The following is a 12,576-nucleotide window of genomic DNA, read 5'->3' on the forward strand; positions in this document are numbered from 1 at the left end:
GCGCGGTTGGAAGGATCGCGGTCCCAGCTTACAGTGCGCGCTAGCCGGCGCACCAGATAGCGCAAAGTACATCGCGCACTAAAATATTTGCAGCGCGATTAGCGTCTGTTGTAGGACGAAAAATGCGTCCGACACTGTATATTAACGGTTATTTTAGCGCAGCGCTATTTTAGAGTCTCAGTTGGAGATGCTCTAAGCCACATCGGTGATGCGGGAACTTTAGAATGTGCACGCTCACGTAACAACATTCCAACCTATATCTAGATATGAACCATATGTTTCGGACAAGCCTTTTTGCTCCTTGTTTTTTAAATGAGTTTTAGATATATTAAAAGATGCTAGAAATTCTGACAAACATATCGCGTACAAATCGACTTTCTATGTGTTCTCAAAGTTGTTTCAGAAAAAACCATATTTTTATCGTTTGTAAAAGGATAAAAGCACCACGATGTTCTTTGTGCTCACGAAGTTGTTTCATGAAAAACCAATATTTTTCATGTGCGTAAAAAAGACAAAAATCAGTGCCAACAACATTTTACTTCCTTATAACCCATTCGATCTGTTTTTGCATAGTACGGTTTTCAATTACACTTAACAAAATTAACAACATTTTTTACTTTTTTATAACTTATTTGCCAATGAAGTATGAACCTCGTGTAAGTTGTACATCCTTCCACTACACTTGGCAAAATTAACTACACACAATAGTGTTGCTAAATATAATATTTGCAATAACTTTAAGTTCACGTCTTGCGAGAAAATTACATCAACTGTTTATTTCCAAAAATTGCCCTAGAACCCTCGTTGAAAAAAGTGTGACTAGAGCACAAGAAACCCATTGACAGTTGCTTATAAAATGTACCAAAAACTCAGTTGAAATATCCGCTCCTATGAAGGGTTAAACCTAGCTAACTCAGAGCACTAGACAATGCACAACCAACTTAGCACTGAGCTAGCACTTTTCTCACAGAGTATAAATGAACAAGAATGCATTCCTCCATATGCTAATTTATGCTTAGATAAATTATAATGTGTGTATGTATGGATATTGTTATTCTTTTTTTATATATACATAAGTATCATTGCAAAGACCTCTTAAGCGAATAATCTAACAAATATATTGATAGAGTTTTCTAGTAAATAAATTGGATACTGAAATGTTACTAAACAGAAGATTCTAGTGTTTAATTATCCCGTCAAAAATGTAAAGAGTGATTTGTCCTACGTTGGAATTGTTTTTTTTGTCATGTATGTCACTTTATGTTCTAGCAATGCAAATACCGCTTAGTCTCTATTCAATCGTGCTATCTTGTTACCACTATTCGAAGTTCAAATTTGCAAGTGTCCAAATACTCATAAAAATAAATTGTGAGTCTCTCTTGTGTGTTCTGAAAAAACATTTGTACTTTTGCCTTTTTGTGAAACTATTTACATTAGATTTGTCTTTTTTTATTTCTCTTGTGTGTGTTTCGAATTTGGTTCTGAAATTTCATTACTTTTTTTTTGATAATGGGTGCTTTACTACTTATGAAAAACAATTACACCCGACCTTTGTATAGCTAAGATGCACACAGTCGTTCGAAAAGTCTTAAAAGTCTGGAGTAATAATAAAAAAAGGCGAATTACATATCAGACATGAGCAACTGTAAGACGCCTAAGATGAAGGCGGAGACCCAATCCGTAGATTATGCTTCCACCCATGTAGGGAAAAAATATCCCTCGCCGTGTCCTCCAACCGTGTACAGACCTCCGTAAAGAGGTCGCGGTTCTCCATATTTTGCAGCGCAGACCACGAACGAAGAGTAGCGGTACATCTGTAGATAACCTGCAAGAGAGAACAATTCTTATCATTAAAAACTTTGTCATTTCTACACAGCCATAGCGACCATATAATGGCAAGCGCCCCACCGTAATAAACGTTCTAAATCTATGGTCGATACCATGAAGCCAATTACCAAAGATATTGGCCACACTAGTCGGGGGATACAGATCAGAAGCTACTTGAATGCATGGCCATATAGACCTGACAAAGCCACATTGGAAGAACAAGTGTTTAATCGTCTCGTTGTGATGAAAGAAAACACACCGCGTACTCCCATGCCAATGGCGTTTCACAAGATTATCTTTGGTTAGGATTACTCCTCGACATAAATACCAGCCAAAAATCTTAATTTTGTGTGGTATTTTCATCTTCTAAATCTTCTTGTTTTTATCAACTGGTATTTCTGGTTGGATAATTGAATTGTACAATGAACTTACAGAGAACTTTCCATTGGATTGTAAGTTCCAACGAAATTCATCTTGCCCTTCGAACAGCTGAATGGATTCCAAACGTAGCAGTAAGGTATTCCATACAAGAAGTCTCGGGCCGATTAAATCTCATCTAAATGTCACTGTCGGAGGTGAGGTTGCCATTACTAATGCAATGATATCACTTTTGTGACGAACAATGTTGTATAACGCTGGATATTGTTCAGAGAGAGGCCTATTCCCTAGCCATGTATCCTCCATAACCGTATCTGCGAACCATCATTAATATTGAAAGTACTATATCTGTGTTATCACCAGATTTTGGCTAAATCAGGAGGTGGGCCGCGATCAAGATGGGCTTGGGAGATTACATATGGAAGAACTATGAAGCGGCCTCGCACGGAGAATTTGGGCTAGTTAGCCCGTGTATCTTAATATAATAGATTGTATATCGGTTTAGAAGTTAGATTTTATCTCGTGCACGGTTTAGTGCACGCCCACATTAGAAAGTCCGCTGGACTATAAATATGTACCTAGGGTTTATGGAATAAACAACAACTCACGTTCAACCCCAAAAACAAACCAATCTCGGCGCATCGCCAACTCCTTCGTCTCGAGGGTTTCTATCAGGTAAGCGACATGCTGCCTAGATCGCATCTTGCGATCTAGGCAGCACAAGCCCCACGTTGTTCATGCGTTGCTCGTATCGAAGCGTTTTTGATGGCGAGCAACGTAGTTATCATTAGATGTGTTAGGGTTAGCATTGTTCTTCGTTTAAGCATGCTTACGTAGTGCAACCCTTGCATATCTAGCCGTCCTCACGCCTATCTCAGGTGTGGGGGCGGCACCCCGCTTGATCATTATTTAGTAGATCTGATCCGTTACGATTGCTCCTTGTTCTACAAGGATTAGTTTAATATCTGCAATAGTTTGGCCTTACAATGGGGGGAGGATCCAAGTGGCACGTAGGGTGGCGTTCGCAAGTCCTAAACGGGATGTTCCTAGGATCAACTTCGTGTTGGTTTTTTGGCCTTGTTTAGGATCGGCTTACGAGCACCGTGCGTGGCCGCAAGGCCCAACCTCGGAGTAGGATGATCCGGTTATGCGGTGAAAACCCTAAATCGTCGTAGATCTCATTAGCTTCATCTTGATCAAGCAGGACCACCAAGTATTCGTGCACCCCGTACGGATCATGGGTGGATCGGCTCTTTGAGCCGATTCACGGGATAACCCGAGAGCCGATCGAGGCTCGTATTTAACGTTTACATGTATGCCCCGCAGAAACTAAGCGAGGCAACTTCATCACCTTCCCGACCAGGTATAGGTCAGGTGGCACGCCCTTGCACTTCGCAACGCCGCGTGTGACCGGAAGAGCATTGCGGGCCGTCGCTCGGAGGGGTCTCAGCCAGCCGCAGCTCTAGGCTCCCCCGGCTCTACGAGTGTTGACAAGGCCGCTGCCCGCCGGTGGGTTTTGGCAGTCAACACATTCTCGGCACGCCCGGTGGGACCATCGTCTACATCAACCACATCGCCATCTACATCCGAGATGGCGGACGGCACGCCGCTCACATGCGACGAAATCAAAGCCATCCTCGAAGCCGCACTCTTCGGCTCCTCCCACCGAACCCACTCCCATGGCGTCAGGGGGAGGGGCTCCACGCCCGAAGGCGCACTTAATGGGGGAAATCTCTCCACCCCGTTGGAGGAGCGCACCAAGTCTCTGAAGCATGGGGATCTGCCCAAGGAGCTCAGAAGGGAACATGACGGGATCAAGGCAACCCTTGGAACCGAACTCATCGGCTCCGCTGAGAAGACCCGGCCGCACGGTATCGGGCTTGGTAGAAACCCACGTCCGGGTCCCGGTGTCGACACGGTGGATCTCAGCCACCCCATAGATCGGCCAAAGTTTTCCTTTGGTGTCAATGTGGCAGGATCTGCAAGCCGCCATGGCAAAGAGGAAACGAAAGCAGCCACTCCCGTGGCAAGGATGAAGAGGGAGCCGATCCGCGCGGCCAACCCCGAGGTGAGGACATGCGGTACCCGGCAAGGGAGGGAATAAGAAGCATGCGGTATCAACGCCCACACTCCAAGCACCCTCTCAGCAAATACGAGCAACACCAAGACCGACGTCGGCGCTACGACGCCGACGATGAAAGGAATTTCTGGTCTGATGCCGAGGTCGGAAGGTACCGCCAACATGGTAGAAGCAACAACGGGTACGGTCGTCGCGCCGAAGGGAGGCCAAGGGGGCAGAGTGACATGGATAAGCACCGGGACTGCCCGTTCTTCAAACATTGCTCGGGACTCGGGGATGAGCCGATTGCCAACAATCGAGGACCGCCCGTAATGCAAACAAAGGAAGAAGGGTGCCGCTAACGTGTCTGTGTTCAGCCGACTAGGGCCTTTCCCGCATCGGGACAAGCGTGCCGAGTCCCCTCAGATGGAAGATCTCGAGGAGCTAGAGGACGGTAGTGAAGAATACAAATATCATCAGCCCAGATGGTACCCTGATGGGCTCAGCCGTTCCCAGAAGCAAAGAGTCCAGCGTCTGCGTGAGTTGGAAGAAACTGAAAGATTATACTTGCGCACGCTAGGGAAGGCACGGCCTGATCTGGCCGCCAAAATTCTGCGAACCCTAGACGAGGAAGGTCAGCCACAAAGAAAAGAGTGGCGCCCCGAACAGAGAAAAGCCGATGATGAAACGTCGGCTGGCACAAATATGGTGTTTATCCTCCCGTCGGAGTTCAGTACTCCAGGCTTAGATGAGACATCCGTGGCACAACTTGACTGCGGCCCACGGCCGGTTATCTTTGAGAAGCCCCGAGACAGGAGCTACAGGCATCTGAAGGCCCTGTACTTACGAGGGTATATCGATGGGAGGCCTGTAAACAGGATGCTGGTGGACACCGGAGCGGCGAGTTAACATCATGCCGTACTCTATGCTACGTCGGCCGGGACGCTCGAGTTCGGATCTAATCAAGACCAACGTAACGTTGAGCGACTTCAACGGCCAAGCGTCTGAAGCACAAGGAGTTCTGAATGTGGATCTGACCGTAGGAAGAAAAACCATCCCCACGGCGTTCTTTATCGTTGATAGCACGAGCAGTTATGCTGTTTTGCTAGGAAGAGATTGGATCCACGCCAACTGCTGCATTCCCTCCACGATGCACCAATGCATAATACAGTGGGATGGTGATGAGGTAGAGGTCGTCCAAGCCGACGACTCGGCCGAAGTTTCAACGGCTGGCATGAACGCATGGGAAGCAACGAGGCCAAGAACCCCTCTCGGGCATCAAATTGGACGATCGCGAGCGCATCGATGTGACAAAGGGAAGGGTTAAGCTAGTTTTATCCACCGGCCCGACCATGTAGTTGAAGCCAAGCGATGTGCAAGTTGCCGAGGCCGATCCTTGTGATCGGTCCCAAGGGTCTATGAAGGAGCAAGTACAAAACCTTCACCGAGCAAACAGCGTGGAGGCCGATTCCAGTAATCGGCCGCGAATATCCTCACCATCCATACTGCCTGGGTTCAACACATTCATGGCCCATCAGAGCCGATGTCATCGAATCTCTCGACAGAATCGGCTCGGGGGGGCGCCCAAGTGGATGAAACACGAGTCTCATCCTTTAATGGTGGATATTGGAGTATGGGGGCCGATACACAGGTCGGCCAAAAAATTCGAACATTTTCGGGAATAGCCGATGCACAGATATCGACTTAAGAGCAGGGAGCTAGTTCCCTCCAAGAATCCGGAGGGCGTCGAAATACGAAGACGTTCTCACCGGAAGTTGCCTCAGCCTGCCGAAGATGATGAGCTGATCCGATCAGCAAGGCGCAAGGCTTGGACTAAAGAAGCTCGGGGAGGGCGGCTCGCCCTGAAATTCCCTCACTCGAAGAGCCGATTTGTTCTGAATCGGTTGATACGGCGTTGCGAGTTGGAAATCAAGGATGATTGACGTGATCAGCTCGCTGCTATTCTCACCTTGAAGGCCCGGGGGGCAGCTCGCCGTGAAGGTCTCTGCTCCGGGGAGCCGATTTCGTTGGGATCGGCTGAACTCTGCACCACAAGTTACCTAGAGAATGGTGCTTATGGTGCAAAAAACTATCATAGCCTGATGGATCGGCTGTATGGACCCTCAACGGAAGGGAGGTGATCGGCTGGTGGCCCTGCGGGATAGCTCTCTTGGACAAGGTTGAGCCCGCCCCGAAATCTCGATGGTGATGATCTGTCCTTTATCCTCGCTTCGGCTGAGGCTCGGGGGCAGCTCGCCCTCGAAGTTTAACCAACTCTGTCGAAGTGGGCCCACTCTTCGTGACGGCTCGTTCAAAAGACAGTGATTATTGTAGAAGGAAGCTGCCGGAGCTGAACGAGCAGAATTCGGAGAGGATAATGAAAAGAAGACCTGACATTATTTCAGGAGTTCTGCCGTTAGGTTCAACATGCCATCTTGAGAGATCTGCGGATTTGCGCGAGTAAAGGTTTGGCCTTGCGTGGCAAGGAGTTTGGGTCCGGGTGGATCTATCTCGAAATTTAGTGTGGGAGACCGGTGCGATGCCATCGGCTTGTTGGGCATTGTCCAGCTTTGGCAATCGGCAGAATCGAAGGAAAGACAATCGGCTAAATTATCATAAAGAGAATCGGCAAAATCGAGTTGGGGAATTTCTTCATTAATAACCAGATTTCTTACATAGAAGAGCTGATTGCTCTCAAAAGGGAAGACCAGGGGGATACATTGCCCCGTCTGCTACTGCTAGCCCTATGCTAAGACCCTATCTAGGGGCTGCTGCTGCCCTCGTCGTCGTCGTCGTCGCCGTCGTCGCCACCGCCGGTGCTGCTCCCCGCCGGCTCGTCGTCGCTGCTCCAGCGGCCGCCGATAGGACCCTCGTCGTCTTCGTCCTCTTCGTCGGCGTCGTCGTCACTGTCGACATCGCTGAAGTTCCCGGGCCAGAGGTGGCGGCGTTTGGCCGGCGGCTCGTCGGAGGAGCTGTCTTCATCCTCCTCCTCCTTTCCCTCCTCCTTCACCTCCTCGGAGGTGGTGAAGTCCGCCCGAGAGAGGCGGTCGTCTTCGCTCTCCTCCACTACTTCCTCGTCGGCAAGGAAGCGGAGGTCGCTCTCCCCGTCGGTTTGGGATTTGTCATCCTCGGACCGGACGGAGGAGTCATGATCCTCTTTGTCCCACTTTGTCGGGGCAAGGATGTCGTACGCCGCTTGTGTACCCCACGAGGGCGTCGACTCTCGGATGGGAGAAGACACGTGGGAAGGATCCGACGAAGAAGAAGAGGAAGAGGAAGAGGACATGGTTGCAGGGGAGGGTTTTTTTGGAGCGCTACTGCGGAAGGGGTAAAGAAGAGAACTGTTCGTTGCGGCTAAATAAAAGGAGGTGGGGGTTTTTAATTTCCGAGCAGTTCTCGAGGACATGGTGCCAAAACTGTCAAATCGTGCAGAGAAGTTGGGAAGGCAAGTCGTCATGATGAGGCGTGCTGCGACAGTTCCGCTCTGCCGTGACACGACCCCTCCGGGAAAAAACAGAGTGGTTTTGAAATTATCATTACCAAAACCAGGGGGGCATGTGTTATCACCAGATTTTGGCTAAATCAGGAGGTGGGCCGCGATCAAGATGGGCTTGGGAGATTACATATGGAAGAACTATGAAGCGGCCTCGCACGGAGAATTTGGGCTAGTTAGCCCGTGTATCTTAATATAATAGATTGTATATCGGTTTAGAAGTTAGATTTTATCTCGTGCACGGTTTAGTGCACGCCCACATTAGAAAGTCCGCTGGACTATAAATATGTACCTAGGGTTTATGGAATAAACAACAACTCACGTTCAACCCCAAAAACAAACCAATCTCGGCGCATCGCCAACTCCTTCGTCTCGAGGGTTTCTATCGGGTAAGCGACATGCTGCCTAGATCGCATCTTGCGATCTAGGCAGCACAAGCCCCACGTTGTTCATGCGTTGCTCGTACCGAAGCGTTTTTGATGGCGAGCAACGTAGTTATCATTAGATGTGTTAGGGTTAGCATTGTTCTTCGTTTAAGCATGCTTACGTAGTGCAACCCTTGCATATCTAGCCGTCCTCACGCCTATCTCAGGTGTGGGGGCGGCACCCCGCTTGATCATTATTTAGTAGATCTGATCCGTTACGATTGCTCCTTGTTCTACAAGGATTAGTTTAATATCTGCAATAGTTTGGCCTTACAATGGGGGGAGGATCCGAGTGGCACGTAGGGTGGCGTTCGCAAGTCCTAAACGGGATGTTCCTAGGATCAACTTCGTGTTGGTTTTTTGGCCTTGTTTAGGATCGGCTTACGAGCACCGTGCGTGGCCGCAAGGCCCAACCTGGAGTAGGATGATCCGGTTATGCGGTGAAAACCCTAAATCGTCGTAGATCTCATTAGCTTCATCTTGATCAAGCAGGACCACCAAGTATTCGTGCACCCCGTACGGATCATGGGTGGATCGGCTCTTTGAGCCGATTCACGGGATAACCCGAGAGCCGATCGAGGCTCGTATTTAACGTTTACATGTATGCCCCGCAGGAAACTAAGCGAGGCAACTTCATCACCTTCCCGACCAGGTATAGGTCAGGTGGCACGCCCTGCACTTCGCAACGCCGCGTGTGACCAGAAGAGCATTGCGGGCCGTCGCTCGGAGGGGTCTCAGCCAGCCGCAGCTCTAGGCTCCCCCCGGCTCTACAGTGTTGACAAGGCCGCTGCCCGCCGGTGGGTTTTGGCAGTCAACAATCTGAAGAAAAATTTCTTCGTTGAATTAGACCAATCCAAAAATGCGAGTCTCCGATTTCCAAAGGATCTGGGATAACGTTTTCTCGCCAATGTACTTTCTTCTAACCATAGTCTGCCATACGCCATCTTCGGTTAGAAGCTTATAAAGCCACTTACCTAATAAGGTCGAGTTCTTGACCTCAAGGTCGTCGTGAACCCCTAGCACACCCATATCTCTAGGTCGGCATACGATAGACCACTTGACCAGTCGATATTTCTTTTTTTCACTATCCCCTTGCCAAAAAAATCTCGATTTATAATAATCAAGCTTGTCTGACACACCTTTTGGCAAAATGAAGAAGGATATCATATACAACACCATGTTGGTGAGTACTGCATTAATGAGAACCAGTCTTCCTCCAAGGGATAGCATTTTACATTTCCAACTACTAAGTCTCTTCTGAAGTCTTTCCTCGACTAGTTTCCACTCAGCCATAGTTAATCTCCGAGAATGCATCGGGATGCCCAGATAGTTGACAGGAAACTGGCCTTGCCCACTGCCAAACAATTCCTAATATTCGGCGACTGAGAGCATCTCCAGTCGCGTCCCCCCAAACCGTCCCCCAAAGAGATTTGGGGCGCGCCGGACAAAAAAATGCTTCCAGCCGCGTCCCCCAAAGCCGTTTTTTGTCCGGCGCGCCCCGATACGGTGTCTGGCGCCCTGAGCCCGTCCCCGCCCCACAGGGGATGCACCGGGCATGCCGGACACAACGAAAAGCGAGGCGGGCTCCCACATGTCGGCGACTATTTTCATAAACCGTTCATTCGCGCCATTTTTCTCGTCGCTCCTTCCTTCCCGCGCCTCCCACCCCTCCGCCGCCACTGGATTTGCCGGCCGTTTCGGCGTCTGATCTCTTCTGAGAGTCGGCACCGTCGTCGCGGCTGGCGCTCCCGCCGGTCGTTCCGCCGCCGCCGCTTCGCCAGTGAATCCCAGAACGCGGCGTCAAATCCGCCCCACCTCCGCGCACACAAGGTGCTCGACGACTTGCCAGGTAGGCGCGATTGGCCGATGTTCGTTACCTCGTCTACCGCGGCGCAATTTTAACCATTGATTTTGCTACAGAAATGGATAGCGACGACGAGATGCTTGCCCTGCTGCTGGAGGACGAGCAAGCCTTTGACGATGACCTCCGGGAGCATTTGCTGATCATCGCGTCCCTCCAGGACATGCTTGACGCCGAGGCGGATAAGAGGAAGAGGCCGCGCCGCGGAGGATCAAGGCCGGGGAGAAAGAAGTCCAAGCCTCGTCAGAGGATGGAGGGACATACCATGCTGCACAACGACTACTTCGCAGATGAGACAACACATGCCGACAATTTTCAGCGCCGGTACAAGATGATCAAGGGTCTGTTCATGAATATCCTCCACGGCGTTCGAGAGTTCGATCCCTACTTCAATCTCAAGCATGACGATGTAGGCGTTGTCGGGTTCTCGTTGATTCAGAAGTGCACCACCACCATGAGGATGCTTGCATACGGAGCACCTGCCGATACACAGGACGACTACCTTCGCATGAGTGAGTCTACTGCCATTGAGTGCATGTACAAGTTTTGCCGAGCTGTGGTGGGAAAGTTTGGCAAATACTACTTGAGAGGGCCAACTGAGGAAGAGACTGCAAGAATTATGGTACAAAATGCTGCCAGAGGATTCCCTAGAATGCTTGGAAGCATCGATTGCATGCACTGGTCATGGAAGAACTGTCTGTTTGCTTGGCAAGGTATATACAAAGGGCGTCATGGATATTGCAGTGTGGTGCTTGAAGCTGTGACAGATTATGACCTATGGATTTGACATTCTTTCTTTGTCATGGCGGGATCACACAATGACATCAACGTGTTGCAGCAGTCTCCAGTGTTCAGCAGACTAGTGGAAGGGCATGCTCCACCATGCAACTATGAGATCAATGGTCACGAATATACCAAAGGCTATTATCTAGTCGATGGTATATATCCAAAATGAGCCACTTTTGTCAAAACAATCTCAAATCCATCAGGTCTGAAGAATTCCCACTTTGCTACGCGACAGGAGGCTTGCAGGAAGGATGTCGAGCGGACATTTGGTGTACTTCAAGCACAATTTGCAATTGTCTGGTACCCTGCTCTAAACTGGCCTCACGATCAAATGTGGGAGGGGATGCAGGCTTGTGTGATCATGCACAACATGATCATCGAGGATGACCGCAAGAATCATGCTAGGACACATGTTGGTCCCTATGAGTGTCAGGGCCCTCTTGCGGAGGTTGATCATGAGTTGCCTGCAGATTTTGCTGATTTCCTCGCCATACATGCATAGATCCGTGACAACAATGTTCATGATCAACTTCAAGCTGACCTGGTTGAGCATTTGTGGATGATCAAAGGAAATGCCGCAGCACCTTGATCTAGCCCTATTTATTACATTTGTTTAGTTGTTTATTGTTTGTTGTATTTTAATTTGAAAACAATCTCCGCAAACATATTTATTTCTATGCTATATTTCATAAATGGTTGTGTGTTCAAAAATCTTTAAAAAAATGTTTGGGGCGGCGTTTGGGGGACGCGGCTGGGGAGCGACGCCCCCCAAACGCGGCACGAACAAAACAAATCCCCCAAACTCTCAATCCAGCGCGGTTTTGGGGACGGTTTAGGGGACGCGACTGGAGATGCTCTGAGTCCTGAGCCTCGCCAAAGCAGAACAATTCGATTTTATGGAAGTTTATTTTGAGTCCCGGTAAATGCTCAAAAGCTGCCAATATTAGCTTTAAATTTCGAGCTTTATCGAGATCATGTTTCATAAATAAAATTGTATCATCCTTGCATGAAAGCGGTTTGCAACGGCCTGACCACATGATCAGCCAGTGTATTCAGTTTAATGGTGGCCACTTTCGTGAATATCTGTCACATCCCGAATTTTTTTTCAAATTTCGAATTTAAAATTAAATTAAATTTAATGCTTGATTAATTGAACTTGATTGAATTTTCACAAGGAATTAAAACTTTTGTGTTTATTAAAAAGGTTTTGTCAAAATAGAGTTTTCTTAAAACTTGATTTTCAAAATATTTGCCAACAATACTATATTTTGTTCGGAGGTTTTGAAACTTATAAAATCATTATTTTGAGAAAATGTTAATCCTTAAAAAGACACTATAGCCACATAGATATGTATGTCAAATTTTAATTTTATAAAGTTTATATTTTTGTCTCAAATTTGGTTTCTTATTAAAGTATTTTTCACGACGAAACCAACGGTACCTTATTTGCATTTTTCGGATTATTTTTGAGCCTCCAAATATGTATTTTCATTTTCTGGTTTAAAAAAAATGAGAAAACAAAAAGAAGGGCGCCCCGGCCCACCCCGCGGCCCAGCTCGTCCCCACCCCCGACCAGCCCAGGCCGCCCCAGCCTTCCTTGTATTTTTTGTCCTGGCCCAACTAGACTGATCCGGCCGAGACCGACCAGCCCGAGCGCTCGCTCGCTCGCCTTCCTCTTCCTTGTTCACGTAGGTGAGTTCAACGTACAGCAGCCATGGCGTTACATCTTTCTCCCCTTTTGTATGCC

Source organism: Lolium rigidum, chromosome 2 (genome assembly GCF_022539505.1).
Source record: "Lolium rigidum isolate FL_2022 chromosome 2, APGP_CSIRO_Lrig_0.1, whole genome shotgun sequence".
In the NCBI taxonomy this organism is placed as follows: domain Eukaryota; kingdom Viridiplantae; phylum Streptophyta; class Magnoliopsida; order Poales; family Poaceae; genus Lolium; species Lolium rigidum.